The sequence below is a fragment of the Stigmatopora argus genome, chromosome 1, assembly GCF_051989625.1.
Source record: "Stigmatopora argus isolate UIUO_Sarg chromosome 1, RoL_Sarg_1.0, whole genome shotgun sequence".
In the NCBI taxonomy this organism is placed as follows: domain Eukaryota; kingdom Metazoa; phylum Chordata; class Actinopteri; order Syngnathiformes; family Syngnathidae; genus Stigmatopora; species Stigmatopora argus.
In genome coordinates, this window is record NC_135387.1 from 13,111,695 (window position 1) to 13,131,960 (window position 20,266).

Sequence of the window (20,266 nt, forward strand, 5' to 3'; positions counted from 1 at the left end):
TAAATTAGTAGCTAATGAAGGAAACTAAGCTCCGCACATGAGGATTTTTAAAATCACACATATGAAGATTCTATGACACTACAATCTACATATCAATGATCCAAGACAAATAGGTTGCATGGTCAAATGCAATCTAATAGAAATGAAGAAAAAACAACACAAAATTGAACAGAACATACAGGTGGAGGGAATAGTTGTGTTCTTCGTAGAGAAATTACTCAAAGGGAGAGAAAAATAAGAGCGGTAGGAAAAAAACAGACTACTGACTGACTCAGAGGATTAGTTCTCAAAAGGCTGCTGTTTTTATCCTAGTATCAGGGATAGAACACATTTGTTTTTAGTTGTATACATGTCCCCTTTCTGGCTCAGTCAGGTCACTAAATAATTGGCAACACTTTATTGTACGTTATAATTTGCAGAGACATCAGACAGATTAAGATTCTAGATTAATCAAAATTAATATATTGAATACGTTTTGTCATTGGTCCAGAGCCATTCTGGATCGTAAAATCAATTTAGCCTCCTCATACGGTAGTTGGGAAGACAGCATAACCTTGAAGGATCCTCTTAAAAACACACAAAAATGCTCTAGTGGTTTTTTTTTGTCCTTGGTGAGAACAGACAAAATTGTGGCGAAAAAAGTCTATCTTTTTGTAAGGCATTCCTAAAATGCTCCTGACGATAATTAATACAGGTGTGCCATCATAGCGGAATCACTCGATTTTCATTCCATTGCCAGTCATTGAGCCATGTTGAGAGTGGTGATACGCATTCAGGTAGAAGGAGCAGGGGATCTGGATAAAACCTGTTTTCCACCGAGCGGTTCATGTCAGTTTGGTTTGTCATGGTATGATACATCTGAACCAGTTTCTGATGCTGAGCGTGTAGGTGTTACGCTGATAGCTTTGTCAGACTAACAACACATTTTCCTTTCTCTGTTGTAATCCGCATTAGTATTTAAATGTTAGCTTGTTTTTCTTCCGCCATTCCAAAAGGACAATTAAGGGTGTATTTTGTGACCCACTATCATGGATATGCATCAAGAAGAGCTGTACTGAACTACACAGCTTGTTGGGAATGAGGCGGGCATGCCATGATATAATTTACAAACACACAACAAAAATGATCATAACTGCCCCCTGTACAAGCCAATTCATTCGTCCAACTGATGCTTTATTATTTTTGAACACCTCCCTCCCCCTCTGCGGCAGGTGTGACTCACTAGCATGTTGATTTAATTATTCTATAAATGTTGCTCGTTCTAAATGTATAAAGGGTTAGAGACGAGACTCTGATGAGATTTGGTCTGATCCCTCCCAGAAGCAAATTTATTACTAGAATAGAATTAGAATTTAACCACCTATGGGACTAGGGAGCTTTTTATGCTGCTGTTTATTTTATTTTTTTGGCATGCTCATTCTACTTATTAATTAAGTTTGCTTCATCTGCTTAACTGGCCACCATGAATGACCTTTTTTTCCCAGAGCCCAACAAAAGTTCATCACACCAACTACTAGTCTGTATTAAATAACGTGTGTGTGTGTTTAAGGATTGCAGACACATACACATTGGCAATTGGTAGAATCCAATGTATCTGGCCAAAATCTTTCGGCCATTAATCGCCATTGCACAGGTACTGTGCATGATAGGTTTTGTCACTTTGAAAGCCCACTTTTCCCACAAGTGTGTTCAATGAGTGTTCTTGACCTTGAACCCAAATAAGAATCAACGCTTAGATTACATTTGACCTGACTAACTGAACCTTTAACCCGCATCAGGAATCCTTTGGCAATGAAGTGACAAGTCCAGTGAGGTGTACAGGGGACAAAGAGAGGTCAAGGTGATTCTTTGCTTGCTCAAAAAGCAGACTGTGCAGTGGTTCCCCTGGGTCGAACTGTACTGTTCTATCAACTGAATGGAACTTTTTTTCTTGAAGGCCTGCTAATAGTGTACTCAACACAAACATATTTTAGGGTCGTGCAAGTCATGCTACAGCTGCCCCACTGACACAATTTGTCAATCTACAGATAAACCACCCTCCTCTTCCGGACAATGAAATTCTGTTACTTATGCATATAAACTGGTGCACAATTCACTTACATTCTCTATAGTTGGTTTTCTAGTCAAATGTATAAAAATGTTTGAGCTAATTTGTTGCAAATCCACAAGCAAAAATACATAAAGATGTTCTTTTCCGTTTTTATTGTTTTTGCGATTATTGGGAGTGTAGGCCATGAGATGATTTGCAATTATAAGAGATCCAAAGGTAACATTCTAACCACAACACATGCATATACCATAAACACCTCAGTGAAGCAGGTTGGCAATAGCCAACTCTATGGGACTCCAATCCCTTTCACTCAGACTCTCACTAAATCATGCTGTGATGGGACAGCAGTCCGATCCTTCATATTTCTACAAAAGGACAGTCACTGATACAAAGCTTGACTGGCAGCCAGATGCCATTGTATCTTATTGTTGTCTCCACCGGAGAGAAAAGCCTTTTGATTGTGCGGGGCCACTGGCTGCCGTTAAAGCCTAATGCAGCTTTTATAACAGAGCAGCTCAAACGAGGTGTCACCTCTTAGAGGAGGATCATACAATGTGGTATCACTAACTATCAACCGAACACCAACGACTGGCTCAGGATTCATAATTTACTATTTTATTATGAAACAAACCAGAATTAAGAGACTTCCTACCAGGCCCTTTTTTTCCAAAACTCACTTTTATGAACAACCTGGGGGAGATTTTAACATGCTGTGACCCTTTGACACAATGCCGGTATAGAGAGTCGTTGAGTTGGTAAGCGTTAGTCAAGGCACCAGACAGGGAAATGGAAGGCATGAAAAGAACTGCAAAAGGAGATGGAGAGGGTGCCTGGGGGCAGCAGGGGTTGAAAGGGCCTCAGTCTGGACCCTGTCCACTGCAACCTGCCAGACAGCCTGAATCCCATTTACTCCTGGTGACCTTAAATAAAATGCTGGCTACCCCTGTGGGCCCCATGTGAGTCCAAAACCAAATGGGCTGTGCTCTCGACTTTTTCTACCCCACTGCTAAAGAAAATGAGCTTTATCAGTGGGGGAACTTGAGGTTATGTGACAAAATGCCCCTTTCCCTGCATGGGGTTCTACACCAACTTTATTCTCTTAGGTAATCCATTCGGCTGTCATCGTTTAATTACACTCATTCTGTATTGTGCTGGGTGGACTGGTTTGAAAGCGTGCCTTAATTTTACTGTCTTGAATTAGACTTCTATTCTTAGAATTAAGAGCTGTTTTGAAACCTCAATAAGTTCCTGTCCACAGTTCAGGACTACAAAATATCATAAACCACACAGGAAGATGCGTACGAAAGGGTGCTTTAGCCACAGTTAGAAATAATAGCGTACAAAACCCCGTCCATGCTGGGCAAAAGTCTGCACAAGCAAGCCTAATTAAATTTGAGTCGATCACAAATTGCTGTACGGGGTCACAATCGAGGCATATGTTAAGAATGAATTACTAATTAGCCGAGCAAGCGTTGAGACGAGGCCCGGGCTGCTTGAGAAGTCCCGGCACGTTACTAATATATGAAAAGGTATAAACAAACAGCAATCTGGTTGTTTAGCGCCTCCATCCCACTTACAAGGATCCAATTATGGCAGATCCCCGGAGCCGTGAATACAATCAGCCAAGAGTGAGTCGGCGTTATGATTAAGTGAGAGGGACGACTACTTGCTTTGGCTTCTCTAGCCAACAGGCCTTCTCTGACTAGAGCACCCGTGCAGCTCAACAAGTCCCCAGGCTCGACTTCTACGACAGGCCAGCAAAGTGCTTAACACAACAGGACACAAAAATACAACCTAAGAAGCAGATACTGAATTAGACGTCATCAACTAATCACTAGGCAGTTTAACATGAGGCACTTTCTCCACTGGGTGCAGTATTAGATGCGATTAGCAGTGCAAATTCCTTGAACAATGCTCATAGTTTTGGTGGGCCGAGGGAACCCACCTATTCTAATGACTTAAAACAAGCATGTTTTGTTTTCCCTTTTAAACAAGCATGTTTTGTTTTCCCTTTTTAATTCCTGGAAGAAAAATATTCAATTTAAATTCATTCATGCTCACCATTGTTTTTTTTTTTTATTTACTCATGGTAGTAAGTTCCAGTGAGTTATTTTCCACTGTTTTAATAATGAACCGGTGCTCACAAATTTTGACAAAAAAACTCTGGAGAACAGTAAGAAAGGTACTTTTCTGTCATTTCTAAAACTGAGCTGGTGGAGGTCACGTACAATTTGCCATCTGGATCTGGCAAAACTATTTATAAGAAGTGCCGTTGCCACCACACTATGTGAAACAGCTGTGCCACAGCCAGAAGCAAAGAGGTGTCAAAGCGCAGACAAGTTTGCCATGGGAGTAATTAACACAACGGCAAAAGATAGTGTTGTTAATGCAGCTTGTTGATCCCGTGGTAAGATGCCCTCTCTATTGCGCCACAGGCAGTACGTACAACATGTTTGCAAACTCAAAGCAATCTCTCGGCTCATCCGGCTGGAAGAGGTATGACGACAACCGCACCATTGGAGGTGAACAGCGTGGAACAGTCGGTTGTGTGCAAGCACACAAAAATATACACACATGCTTGCAGGTAGCGCCGCAGGAAGAACACAGCATGATCCAAACTTAACTTTGACCCATGCAGGGCTATGTATGTATCAACAAAGGCCTACTTCAATGCCTTTGTTTCTGTCATACTTGTCCACAGAGGCCCCCTTCCTGCCTTTTAGGTCCACAGATGCTGACTGGTAGTCTAGCAGGAAGCTGCTCAAAATTCATCTAATTCATTCAACTATTTAGTCTATGATTTTTTTTTTTGCAACTCGGCCTTTCAATTATTATTTTTTCTTCATAAAGCTTTCCAAGTGTGTGCTTTTATTTTAACTGTTACGCCATGCAGTTAAATAACATCACTTGAAGGCACAATCACTTATTTCCTTTTGTTTACCACCAAACAACGCTTGATTGGGTGTTGTGAGTCGTATCATCATCGCAACTGAGACTGCGATTTAAATAACAGTTGACAACATAAATTATAATATTTTTCAGACTAACAAACCTCTACTTTTCTCTCTTTGTTTGCAGCCTGCAGCATTTACAACAAAGTGGTTATTTATGGATACCATTTTTGTTTTAGTTTATCTTTTTACAAATGAACTTTATACATTTTTGTTCAAATAATAATAATTTAACAAACAAAAAAACACTTATTTTGCTCCCTGGCCTTGCACATTTAGAGTGAACTCAGTCGCTTCTTGTTAATTTTAGGTACATAATTTGACTTTTTGTGAAAACAAGACCCTTGCTACACTAGAGGAGTCTAACCATGGATGATTAGAAATATTAGATTGGGGATTGCTATTCAAATTATGCATAACAAAGCATGCATGAAGCTCCGTCAGACTGTAAATAAAACTATGGCCATTTTATAAATGAATAGAACGCCATTTGATGCTAAATGCCACTAAAAAATAACACTTCAAAAGATGGATATTCACAGTTTGACAGGAGAGCTGCATGCTGTGCTAGCACCGATTACCTGTGTTCAACCAGCCCTTAGAGGATTTTATTGTCCAGGAGGGTTCTTGATTCCATTACAGAGGAACAGCTTGCTCTGACTGTTTTGATTTAAATAGGACATATTGCGACAATTTTCTGCAACAAAGCTGCTATACTAGAATAAGTGACTGACCTTCGGTTCGCCAAAGCAAAACAGTCAATCACATGATAGATATGAGTGAATATTTTGAAACACAACTGCATATGCTGTATAACAAGCTCCACCTTTGCAAGAAAACAAGCGAGTGTAGTCGGTGGGGTAAGAGGAGAAATCTTGCGTCGCAGTCTGTGGCCTTTTTTTGCGTTGCCCGTGCGGTTTACTCCCTACTGACCTATCAACAGAATTTAACAGCCCAGTGGAGTCATTTGCTGCTTAGCAAACACTTCATGATGTTCTTTTATAACAGAGCACTGGCCAGCACATCAGTAGGAACACACACCCCTTCCAATTAATAAACAAGCAAAGCTTGCAGGCACAAGAGGGAGGTGAAGGTTGCAAATTTGTCTGTGAGTTAATTAGTGCATTTCTTAGTAATTTCACACCTAAAAGCAAAATTGTGGGAAAGCAAACACTTACAACTCACATTCTGGCCATCGGAAAAGCACAGGTAAATGTTACAACTCAAGAAAAATGCAAAATGGAATAAACTACACTAACTGGACAAACCGTTGATTGACAAACATTCCATTGTCACTAAATAAATTGAGATTTAAGCTTTAATATGATGTTTTTTTCTTTAGTATCCCAAAACTTAGAAAGGATTCTGAACTTTCATGGACTCCTAAAATATATCGGAAATTTAAATAATTGACAGTACTATCATAGACAGCATGAAGTGTACTGGAGCAGGGGTCTAGCACAGTCCCCGTGCCTGAAAAGGCAGCAGTTTCAGGACTTACTTTCGTTAAAATGCTTAAAACAAACGAGAGGAGTGCTTATCCAGCAAAATTGCTGCTAGATGGAGCAGAAAGTGCACAAATTTTCTATGACACCCCAGTAATGAGGTTTTATATTGACCCAGGCACAATGAGTGGTAGGGCTGGCTGCTCTTCTTCAGTCAGCGCTCTCTCATTGCAAGACAGACTCGTGCAGGTAAGTAAGAGAGGAAAGACGCACCACTTGAATTATACTCAAGTACTGCTAAAGGCGAGCAATCCTGTTTATCTGTCATGGCTGAAAAATGTGACATGTTGGCAGTGATGTCCGAACCAATCCTTTTGGTGGTAGTAATATGTGTCATAAAATTAGGACGCAGCACAAAAATATTGAAATTATGTTTTTAACTTATTGGCTGCCATTGACAATACTAGACATCAAAACTAGCAGTGAATGCCAAAGCCAGCGAATGGGTAATTTCAGTCTCATCTGGATCGAAAACCCAAACAAAAAGAGTTCTATCTTGGCCCTGCTCAACACGTTCATGTAAAAATCACCAATGCAGTGTTTGTCTTAAAATTCTTTGAACTGACTCCGATCCAGTTTTGTAATGCTGAATTAGCTGAATGAAGTGTGTGACCCAACATCCCTTTCTGCAAAACTTCTTTGTGCAGTCTTAGGAATTGATTTGATCAAAATCAGTGAACCGCTATTTTAAAAGCGTGACTGCAGGTGTTTTAACGTCCCTTGAAATCATGTATGAGTCACTCTTTATTGTAATTCTATTGCAAGTGCTGTATTTTGATTCCACATCTCCAAATAAGGACACAATCCTCTCTGGAGAAGCCAGTCGGGATGCTCCTCCTGGGCCATTAAACAGATTGTAATGGAGATGAGAGAAGTTGATGTGATTACGTATGACTGAAGCTTATACCGGCTCCACTTGCTGGAACAATTTTCTTTTACGACCTGCTGTCATATACTGCATTAATCTGTTAATTCGGAACCATCCTCTTGGTCCATTGAGGGAGTGAATAGACCTCAGACTAAATGTAATTTTTATACATTTTATAAAATAAAAATAGTTGTCATTAAAGGGTGATCTTGAAAAAAAATGATTAAATTTTTCAACTGTGAGTCTGAAAATGGGTAAAATGATTTGTATGTGTGGGCGGGAATCAGTACTCTCTGGCACTGATATGATAAGAAAAAAAATACAAAAAGAAGCAACTGAACAGATCCTGAGACAAACAGGGGGTCACACATGACCTTTACAATTGGATAAGACAGCTGAAAGGTTTTAGAATATATGCAGAATTATAAATGTGTATCACTCATCTCATTTTCTGAACCGCTTTATCCTCATTAGGGTTACAGGGGTGCTGGAGCCTATCCCGGCTGACTCCGGGCCAGAGGCGGGGGTCACCCTGAATTGGTGGCCAGCCAATCGCAAGGCACAAGGAGACGGACAACCATGCACTTAATCTGTGGAACATTCAAAGGCGGCTTGGTGAACGAGTGGTTACCGCGTCAGCCTAACAGTTCTGGGGTCGAGGGTTCGATGCCAGGTGAGTCCTCACTGTGTGGAGTTTGCATGTTCTACCCGGGCTTTGGTGGGCTTTCTAGAGGTACTCTGGTTTCCTCCCATATCCCAAAAACACCCATGGTAGGCTGGTTGAACACTCTAAATTGCCCCTAGGTATGAGTAAAAGCGTGAATGGTTGCCCGTCTGCTTGTGCCCTGCGATTGGCTGGCCACCGATTCAGGATATCCCCTGCCTGGTGCCCATAGTTAGCTAGGATAGGCACCAGGACCTCCCGCAACCCTTGTGAGGGTAAGCGGTTCAGAAAATTAATGAATGAATGTATATTCAAAGAACAAAAAAATGAAAATGAGATGGCTGCATTTTAGCCATGTTTAATAGGAAAGGATGTAGTCAAGGACAAAGCCAGTTTCAGCAGAAGCCCACCCAGGGGTCCACCAGTATGGAAGGAAAAATGATGTACCAAGTTGTCAACCCAATCACAAACCCCCTCCAACCCCCCATTGAGAGTCAATATGTGCCTATACTCTATGAATTTCTTTAGATGCAACACAGGCTAAATGCTTATATCAGGATGCCAGAGTTAACTTCAGAAAGAGCAAGAGAACATGTGGACAGAGTCGTGCCTTCTTCAGCTCATTGGCCAGAAAAAGCAACACCTTGAGCTTCCTTTTTAGAAGAATAGAAGTGGCTCCAACTAAATATTTTTGAGGATTTAGAAAAGGATTCTGTTTTCACGAAAAGATCAGATTATCATTTCCGACAGTCTGGCTCACCTGTTTATCCATGTCACAAATGTATTAAAACTGCACACTAGTCCAGCTCAACTATGCATAGGTGTTGATAAGGCAAGAAATGCCATTGAATGACCATATTTGAGGGTTCTTTCAAATAAGTCCCTTTTTAAAATCATTTCACAATGACAAAAGTGCATGCTAAATGTGTGTGGTTATGTTAGTTTCCAAATAAATGTCAAAAGCAATGTGCAGAGACTTTGAAAACAGGTCTTGTTTTGCACTTGAGGAGACAGTCACAGGAGAAACTTGTCTTCCACAATTCTTTGCCCCTCAGGGAGTTAGTAGTTGCCCATGATGGCACTGTTCCATATCGTGGAACAGAATCAAGGACAGGTCAGCGCTGGATGCCGAAAACAGGTTATTATTTTTATACAGTCGCATACAGTATACTTTGTGTGCTACCGATAACAGGTGCCCTCACATAAATAGAAGAGTGAAGAAAGCCGAAGCAAAAAGCAAAGCAAGGCTTTGAGTGATGTATAAGATAAAAAGGAAGCAGACTATTAGTGTGGGTGAGCACATGCGCCTAAAATTCCCGCTAGAAATATTTTTGCATGTCCGTCAGACAGCAAACCACTGAGCTATTTTAAGTAACTCCACTGGGGGTTCCAAAGTCTTGTTCTGTGATGAATTAAAAATGTATGCTTGGATGGAGCTAATTCTGGCATGTATCATAATTATTACCTTGAAGGGAAACTGTTATCTCTAATTATATCGCTCTGAATGAGAAAAAGTGGTGTCTGCTTTCTTAACCTTAACCGCAATTTGGGCTGTTTTTATTTTGTACTTGTTTTCTGTCTAAAGTCCCGCGATTCACTCTGCGCTTTCTGACAACCGTGAGCCTGAAAGGCCACTCACAATGCATTAAGAATGTTTTCTTTTTGACAGACATCAAAATGTGACCTTTAAATGATTCTTGTTATCAGGGAAGCTGAACAAAAAATCAATAGAATGTAGCTGGGGAGGAGGGATTAATGCAGAGCAAATTGATCATTCCATTTCATCTTGATTTGATGTGGCCGTCACACATTCACACACACATACACACACACATCCCTGACCACAAAACTGCTTTTAACCCCTCACATGACCAAGCATCAGAAAAGAAAAACAAGCTTATGTGGCACAAAATAAAAACACATCAGTAGACTTTACTGACAGTTAACCTTAATAATGGCCACATTTTCAGTTGCATCACTTCAATGCGTTTATTGTCTTTCTGCCACTGTTTACCACAGGGAATGCAAAATGACAAAACTCGTTGTCTCTTTCACATGCTTTATGGCGCCATCAAACATAAATTAATCATCACTGATAGATCATTAATTATTGTAGCTCCTTTCATGCATAGTCAATATTCTTTTGGATATCTTTACTCAATTAACTGTTGGTGTGCAAAGCAATGTTTAGATGCACCAGTCTTTGAGATAAAAGTCAAATGTTCTCCTCAAGAAGCTTTTATAGAACAATCCCACATCCAGTGTGCGGAAGAGTTTCATCTTTGTCTTCCCGCTGAATCCCAAGCAATAAAGACGGCAAATCTAGGTAACTAAAAATGGCACTTCCCTTCAACAAGAAGATACATCAGTGTTTATTAAATCAATGGCGGACAGAGAATTGCGAAGGTAAAATAATGAAGCACTTATAAATGATCTTTGCTTCACTGGGCCTCACCTGATCAGAGTGTTCAGGGACCACCAGCGCGAGGCGTATTAGGGCAGGTCTATTAATCCTAATGGTTCTCATAGCCGACTATAAAACAGGCGAATCCTCTGTGACTTAGTTGAGACGGCCTTTTTAATTTTGCAACATGCAAAGCTAAAAGTCCACCAAATGGGTCCTGTTTACTGGGTTTGAAAGTTTGGTTGTCCAGCCGATTGCTGCCGTAACATTACAGAGCTCTGGGACTGACGTTACACCCCTTGAGGCAACCTTTTGCAGGATCTATGGCCACTAGGGACCTCACTGTCGCCGCAGAATTGTGCCTCTAATTGAGTGACATCCAATCAGGCTGAGAAATACAGCAGTGAGGTTAACAAAACAGGTCAACAACGGACAAGGACGAGCAGCTGTGATTGCTACGCTGTGTGTTGCTGTGACGTGGGCCAACTTCGATTAGTATGTTTGTAAATGAATATGGGGATGGTGTGAGGCATCATTCACAATATCATCACGAGAATACGAGGAATTCTTTCCAAGACTACCATAAATGTCTTTAATCTGTTATTTGAACAAAAAAAAATCCTGAGCTTTGTTTTATCATATTACGTATCTTCTTTGGAGGGGATTTTCAACTGTCATTGTCTCATTGCTTTATCTTTTTACCCATATCCCATTTCCTCAATCAAACATGGCTTGTATGTTTAGGCAGAATAGCAGGGTCGCTTCTTTGTGACAGGATGCAATAATTCCCTCAACCAAGAATCATTTACGGGAAAGTAATCAAGGGGTCGGAAAGTGTGACGTTGTTGTCTCCTCGCTGTGCTTTGGAGAATCATTGGAATTCATGATCTTTTCTCGGTATGCTAACAATAATCTTCTGCTCCCGCTGTCTCGCACATCAGCAGGCATTGCAAACACTTGTCCTCCCTGGCTCCCGGCGTCAGCCTCTGCATGCCATGCAAATTCCTTTGCCGAGTCCCTCTTTGTATCACAACTAGCCCCTCAGCCTTGTCAAGTCTCTCGTGTCACCGCAGGATAATGAAACCCACTCTGCGGTTGAAAACCTGACATACAGATTGAAGATTCGATTTTGATACAACCCTGCGCCGCTAATAATATTGAGTCTTGTAAATATAAAAAGAAAATCTCTCTAAAACAAATACGGGATTCATGGCGCTACAAAATAAACTGACAAGGTGCATTTGTTAGTCGCCGTGTAACAAATGCTTCTGACAAAATTTTGCTGGATAAATAAAATGCAAATCAAGTTAAAACATTTGTCTGTGTTTATATATTCCATTATGTGCAGGGGTGCAAATAGGGCTCCTAATTGGAAGGGCCTTAGACACATTTTTGTGAGCAACACGGTGGTTGTGAAACTACAAGAGGATACTTATTTTTAGTGGGAGAAAAAAAGTGCGTAAACATGTGAAAATGTTCAGGTATTTGCATAAATCGGTCAAGAAATGTGGTCGTCTTATCTTCACAAAAATAAAAAGAATAAACAGTCTGCTTACTCAATATCGAACAAAAAACATTGACAGATTTGACTGATGGATATTTTTCTGACTATAAAGTTACGAACGTGAAGAGTTAGAAATAATTATTGCAAGCTATTTCAGATTCGATTAACTTCAACGATTAAGTCCACACCTCAACCTGACAAACTTTTTTTTAATGCGGTATAACTCATTTCAATCTCCTAGTATTTTCCTGCGATTATAACTGAAAATAGACTACATTTTATGCAGGAATTTAAAAATATCTCAGCGACATCATGTCTCCTCTCACTGGCCATCGAAGTAAAAAAAAACTTAAATAAATTGCTGATATTAAATGAGCTCGGAATAATCAAAATCATCCGTCAGATAAATGCCAGATGTTCAGTTGAATAGACGACTACTGCCAAAAATGTTTCATCAAATGTTTATCAATAAGAGTATGGTGTGGAATAATTACAAATTGTCGTATTTGTTCATTAACACGCGAACGGCAATGTGACAGTCGCCGCTTGACTGCAGTCCCATTCACAGACATTCCTTATCGCACTGGTGGCAATCGCAAAGCGTTTCATTCGTCTCACCTCCGGCGCAATGCTGTGACGGTGTCAAGTGAGAGACGGCAAGCAATTAAAAGAAAATCAGTCAAACAACTGGAGGTCACATCTCAAGATGCTCCCAATCACTCATAATTTCCTGTTGTTGTGCTGCAATTCCATTGCTCTCAATTGGGGTCCGATGAGTCAGAGTAAACAACAGTGGGAGTGTTCAATATTAGCTGTGCCAGAAATAAGCCCGGCGAGGGGCTTTTCTTATCCATCTTGGATATGGTGGGTGTCCTTCGGCTCTTTAAGCGACAGAAAACATCAAGGGCAGAGGCGCAGCACCTATAATAATAGTGGAGCTCAGGGTGGTTCTGCTCATGTTTAGGAATGCAAAGGCTGTGAGATGATAGCGAGGGGGCTGCGTGAGGTCTGGTGGGACAAGGTAGCGCTACTGATAGTGTTTCTGCGCACGTCTTCCTCTGTTAGTCATTACTGTGTGGAGACGAGGGGTGATGTTTACTCTGCTGAGACAAGCAAGTCTACTGCTCTGGGCTGCAACCTTGCGACTTCTCTCCAACAACCCTATACACCCCCCTATGCACACAAACCCACACACGCACATGTGCACCTGACAACTATGCCTCCTGCTTCCAGCAATCGGCTATTCATGGCCTTATGCTCCCCGGGATCGCCGGTGCTTCTACTGCCAACCACGATTTGCTTTTCATAATGGCGGGGAGAAAGAAAACTGTATGGTCAGTCAGTTAAGGGTCAGATTTACATTTCTGGGGGTGAGGCAAAAGGAACAAGATAGTGTAATACATTGTACAGCCAGTTTTCTGTCTCGCTTTGCTTTCCTAGAATAGTGTCAAGCAATCGTTCCACCCATAACAGGAACAGAAATAGTGAGGATACCAAGGGCTGTCGTACACCCTGTATAGAAAAATGATGTCTTCCTCTAAAACTAATGGAAATATATTTGACATTGAAATAGCAATTTCGGTGGTCCTCTAAGATATGAGTTTCATTCGTTTTTGACTATGCTCATGATTCAAAATACTTATATGGTAATTTTCTCCATTTAAATAAATGATCATAATGTGACCTTTTTTCCCGCTTTGCATGCCTTTGCCATATATGACCTAGGTACACGGTAACGGTAGCACATCAGTCCCCTAGAGTAATATGAGTCTATATTTGCAATTTGTTTACCTATGTACTCAAGAGAAAGTTGAGTTGTGGCTTAAAAAGCACAATAACAGCACAGCAAAGTGTAATTTTCTTTCTATTGCATTTAGTTTGATAGTAACCACGATTTAGGTGTGGCATTCAATAGCTCGAGTTGTTCATAAACTTCCAAAATGTTTGTTGTGAAATGAGTACACTTCAGTACACGTAGGTCGCAAAGCAACGCACTTTTAAAAAATGACCGGTTAAAGACGCTTGAAAAATGAGGAAAGCGTGCCAATCGTATCTCAAGGCACCCCTGTAAATAACATTTGGGTGAAAATATATGACAAAATAACATCAAATTTAATAAAAACTCATAAAGGGATAACAGAAAATGAAAGAAACATACATGACAAGTCCCTCCAGGATTTCCAATTAAATGTCCTTTTTCTACATAACCCTGAAACTATGCACGTCAGTACAATATCTCATTAATTTTAACCTATATTTAACTATCAAGTAATCATTCAATATTAGCTGGTGTATTAACTAATTATTTTGTATGCTGGCATGTCTTGATTTAATCACGAATCAATGTTAAATAATTTGGGCAATATTGATACAGTACAAAGATAAAGAATGACTGGTCATTGTAGTAATAAACCTCATAAAATATTACAACATGTATCTGTGAAATTCTGGAGGGCCCAAGCAACACAAATAATTCAACTCATCATGTTCGAACAAAACAGTAGTGAAAAACAAATGGCAGTGGTTGTGATTAAAATGGAAAATGAATCATAATGTAGCAAATTAAAAAGAAATGAAATGATTACCAAGCTTATGCAGGAGGTCAGGGGTCATAGTATGAGAGAGCATGGATGTTTCTGGAAGAAATAAACAAGGGTTTTATGTAAGTACACTTCAGTGCAAGGGCATCCACTTGATAATATTAGTACTCAAATATTCATGTGATACTGTAGTAAGCACTGATTCACAGCCGAGAATCGAGCAGAGAGGCGCTCCGTTACCCTAAGTGGTGGTGCTGGTGAGCTATTTCAGGCTTTGTGAATCACAGACACACTTACGCCAACCCTTAAACAATAGAAGGCATCTTTTTATCATCCTTTAACAGCACAGAGACCATAAATTTAGCGTTTGCTCATTCTAAAACCTCTCAGCAAAATGAGGTAGACTTTGCAAGATACCCATGCACTGCTGAAACATCATTCATGCTTTATGTTTCATGCCCGCCCCCCTTCCTATGCACTAACACACAGAGCAAATGGTGCCGAAACAAGTGGAAAAAGAGAAAAGAAACAATAGTAGCCTAAAAAAAGACCCTGTGATGCTCTAGCGTAGCGAAGACGTCAGAGGCTTTTGCCGTTTGCCAGACGTCAAGAAAGCAAATGGATGTGCAGTCGGAGCTGAAAAGATTCATCGCTTTGAGTTAGCACACGATGCTTACGCATCTATTGGTGATTATTTTAAGAGGTTTTTATTTATACTTCTTTCCATGATGCTATTCAATCTTTGATGTTTTTTTTGCAAGCAAGTGCTGTGCATGCACCAAGGGAGAATACTTTTATTTTGTTCAATATAAGGGGGTTGATTACAAAAACAAAACAAAAAAGCTTGTTGCCTTCAAAATTGTGCGTCCACACAACTTTTTTTGCCCAAAGATACTTCTACACATCCTCACACCCGAGACAACCCGTTACCGACCGAGTCCAGCAGCCTCTGGCCTTCAGTGAAGTAGATTTTATACAACTCTTTACAGTGTCACATAAAAATGTGAATACCTCTGCACACCTGCACCTCAATTTAATTCAGAGCCCAAATAGGAGATTTTCAGGAACACCTTCGGGGTTATTATGTTGATGTCATGCTATAAACGACTTTATATAAGACTGACACATTATGATTCAGAGAAACCTTTGAGGAGAAAGTCATAACATTTTTAGCAGAATCTGGCACAATTAAAATAAGTTTTAAAATAAATAAATAAAAGCACTGTGAATATATGTGATCTGTGGCTGATCAATGTGTAACGTCAGGGTTCCAAGCAGACAAGGCAGCTCATAGGTATTAACTGCTAATTGCCATCAACCTAACAATCTGCACTTAGCGGCGCAAACAATCTATATTCATTCTTCCTACACATTGGACGCCAGATAAATTCTTATACCGTAATTATAGATAATTGCACAGATAATTGCAAAGCTCTCACGTTATGTATCCCCTCAATGAAATTGAAAGGGTCCCATTTCTGCAGTCTTGTGTCTCCTACTCATTCATTATCTGACATTTGCATGTGTTTGGCAGAAGCAAAAAAATAAATTTGAAAAAACAAAAAAAGAATAAGCAGCCAAACCCCAAAACATTGCAAAAGCGAGGGAGGCTGATGACAGGTATCGCGAATGATCTGAAAGCAGACATGCTGTTCGGGCGCCGTGCTTGCTTTGCAGCAAAATTGTCAAAAAGCTTCAAAGCCCAAAGCTCTGGAATTTTATGATGATTAGATCCAAGTCTGCTCTGTTTCAAGGAGGGGGAAAACAAACAAATTAGCACCAGTAAATCTAGATAGCCTTGGGTTTTTGCACCTAATCCCTTTCATTTTGGTTTGTAAAATGGGAGCACCATGAAACGATTCTGATAGTCAAAGCACCTTTCAAAGAATCGTTGAAAGAGTGTAAGGGCAAGCAAGAAAGAAGAAGATTGGGCAATAGGGAGCGTAAGCAATCCCCCATCTATTACAGCCTCACCAATCATCAAAGACAAATTACAGTACACTTCACTGGGATATGCTAATTTCAAATTAGATGCAAGTCATCAAAAGAGCCCAAGTGCAATATTTTGCATCTACAAATTGAAGATGTCTGCTCTCAGAACAGGTTCTAAAACCAATACTGGATAAAAAAAATAAAAAAATAAACAACCAGACTAACAGCATGCATATACATTAGGTCCATATCAACACTACATTTATTAAGGGCATATATATATATATATATATATATATATATATATATATATATATATATATATATATACATATACACACACACATATACACACACACACACACCAGGAAAATCCATACTTTGCCTGGTGTGGACCAATAGATGCTTTGGGTTTGGTATAGTTCCTTTTGACATTGCAATTCTCACTAGATTCCCAGGACTTGACAACAAACCCACACATGAGCAAACATGGTTCAATCATTGGACAAAAACACATCGGTGGGATACCACGGTAGAATAGGGAACTAGAGTCACTGAGCTGTGATGCTAATAAAATAACATTTCCCAAAATGCCTGACTACAGAAGCCTGTCACATGAAAAAAAAGGTGTCTGATTTCAGAACTGGTTTGCATCACGTTGCGTACCCGAACCGAGACCACCCCTACGGCGCATGATATCACTGCTGTTTGCTGACTTGTATTCACTCCAGCCCAAAAGTTGCATGTAGCAAAATCTTTGGGTTAAGACCGGACCAAACAGTGCAGGTAAGAATATTCCCTAAATATGCAATAACACGGGACCAAAACCTAGAAAACGCAATTAAGCTGGGGTAGACGTGCACTGTTATGATCTAATGCATTCCGTGTGTGATGTGAATAAGTGCATTGTAGTGTGAGAAAGTCACCAAAAATATATCACTTGATATTTCGGGTAAATCTGCCACCCTCCCCTCATTGTGACTTACTTCGCTTTCAGTCTGGAACCTGTACAGAGATGTTAAGAAACAGGTTTGTTTCATCTGCACAACAACAGCCGAGTCACTACGTCTTTTGTTTGCGTGTGTTTGTGTATTTGCATTTAAATCTAACACTAGACAAAAAACTGAAATGCTATTGTTACAATATAGAATCTAGTGATGTTTAGTTAGTTTGAACATTTTAATTTGGGTAAATAAAACTGAACTTCAAGTGCCTTTTCCTGCCTTACTTAATGCTTTGCATGTGTGTACATGAAATTCAAAGTCCAACTTTATTTATTATTGTCAAACTAATTGTTAAGATTTGTGCAAAGGTCTTTAAAAGTGACCATTCTGAGATCGTTTTCAGCGTTGTATACATAATTGTGATAGAGCACATGATGCATTGCCTACATTTGTTGTAAAGCTATTCTTGGATTTGTTTGAGATGTAAACAATTTCCTTCTATTCTCTAATTGCACATCGATGCCCGCTGAGAATAAACAAATCAGAGGAACGTCTGAATTTAGCCCTTCTAAAACAGCATTTCCCAGAGCAAGGGGGTTTGTTTTACTTTAGAAACTGTTGATTAGACTGTTTTGCAAAGTATTTTGCAGACAGATTTTGATCATGTAATTTCCACTGAGATTATACACACTCAATTTGTATTTTGTTATGTGTTAACTTAGGGATTGTATTTCTGCAAAACATGAATGCATATAATTAGTAGGCCTTCAATTGGGAGAAAAAAAAGTATTGTATTAGTTTTTAATATTACCGTGAAAAAGGGTGAAATCAGAGTCATTTTTTAATGAATAATTCAAAGCATTATGAGTAAAATTATTCAAGTGAAAAGTTTGAGAATATGTTTTGCATTTGTTTAATCTATATGTAAGGAAATTGAAAAGAGATTTTAATTTCATTTTCATTATTATTTTTTTAATTAAATATTAATTGCTGGTAATCCATAATAGCGACTTCATCAATAAAAGTCTGGGTAGAGGTTAAAAAGTGTAAATAGCTCCTTAAGAAAGATTTACTGGAATGAATCCCAATGTTAGAGGTCATATTATATCGCTGACCTTACTTGAATGCAAATGTCACCACTTCAGAAAAGGCCATACATCTCGGGAGAAATAACTAACGATGATAATCTGAATTGACGTGATGAATGATCCCTGCTTATCTCAGCCATCATTGTTCTGTTTAGGTTTCTAATACTGATTTGAAGCAGAGGCGTGCCAACATACTGTTCGTTTAAACAATACAGACAGACAATTACTCGGACCTAAGGGAGTCGCAGACTTAAGAGCTAGTCAATATTTCTGTGCAACATATGCATCAGAATGGCTGGGTCAGCTCCCGTGCCTTGCTATTGCTCTAAGTGCCTCTTCTCTCGATCCGCGTCCAAGGTGATGAGCGTGGCTACATCAGTGAGGCGCAACTACGTTGATGAATTCGCCCTTTGCTTTTGACACCCGATATGTAAAAGCGCAGATGGCACTCAAAAGCTATGAGCAGTACTTGGACAATGTCAATATTTCTCTTCAAGGTGCAGAGTAGGCATAAAGACTAATGACAGAGCAAGTATATAACGGCAAATGAGGCCACAACGGGAGCAGGCCAATGGGTGGAATTAATAGCACCAACAACAAATGACCTGTCAGGACAAGTGCAAACAAAGAGATAGACAAAAAGACTTTTAAACACACACCCAAACAAATGCACTATTATAGACAAATACCCTCTAAAATTAACATTCGTCTTGTGTTAGCCTTCTGTGACTTTCTCAGGTGAACAAATTGGTTTAATGTTGATAGTTTTATGTATTTCCTTTCAGATTTTATCAACTGGTAACATATATGGTGTTAGAGTCAATTTCGACCTGTATGTATTTACTGAAAAATAAAAGGCAATTTTTTTTTCTTGCCATAAAATATTGTAATTGTATCTCCATATTATGTGGCAGACTAGATACATTAGAAAGAAACAAGAAACAACAGTCAAGTAAGTCGTACTTACAGAAATCAAAACACATGCATTTGTGGCAAAAATACATACTTTTGTGTTCCTTGCAGATATATATTTTTGCAGGTAAAGCACATTGTGTTTGATTTTCTTTCATTACGACTACCGTAGATCAGATACCTCTTTCTTTTCGAATCTGGTATTTTTTTCTGCGGCTATTGTGGCTCTTGTTGGGGCAGGGCTGGCAGAAAATACTGCTCTGGATGTGGAAGGACTGTTTCGAATGTAATATCTGAAGAGACACTGTTGCTAAAAAAAAATTCCTCCCTGTAATGCATCCTAGAGCTCTATCAGTGGCCTCACTACTAGATCTGTACAGAGCAGCACATAAAAGAACACCTATTTTCATCCCTAGTGTCCTTTTCAGGAAATTTTTAGGAGAATCCCTGTCATGAATATCAGGAGAAACTTGGCCCCGACAGGTATTGCCACTTCTGAATTCATATGTATTGAGCAACTTCCACACCAGGAAACTCCTTCACAGATGATGTCTCTGTGTCCTCAAATGGATACTCCACAATGTATTGCTCCTCAGAACTCAGTTCATCTGTATCCCAAATGCTGCACTGAGTCCCCAGCCTCATCCTCAGCAGGGTTGTGATCGGAGGTTGGCTTGCAATGAAAGTTTGTCTCACTATTGCGCTGCGTAATCGGAAAGTCTTACTCTGTCAATCACGCACCCCACCCAAACTGACCTTGCCTGACAAGCGTGGACAAATCTTGAAAAAGTGCTAGACGGTAGGGGGAATTATTGTATTTTCAGTCTTACATTTTAACCAGGTCAAAACAGACCTGAACATAACAAATGACATAATTTTCACCAGAGCATTTTAAAAAGAAAAT

General features: G+C 39.7%; 1 protein-coding gene across 15 annotated transcripts in view; it reads right to left on the reverse strand.

Annotated features, from left to right (window-relative positions):
* Positions 1-20,266, reverse strand: part of camta1a (calmodulin binding transcription activator 1a) — a 286,785-nt gene that overhangs the window by 228,148 nt on the left and 38,371 nt on the right. For 2 of the 15 annotated variants that reach the window (XM_077597914.1, XM_077597922.1), the window contains one exon: positions 14,532-14,582. The exons of the other annotated variants lie outside the window; for them this stretch is intronic. The gene's annotated coding sequence lies outside the window, so the exon portion shown is untranslated. The remainder of the gene's footprint in view (positions 1-14,531; positions 14,583-20,266) is intronic. 15 annotated transcript variants of the gene reach the window in all.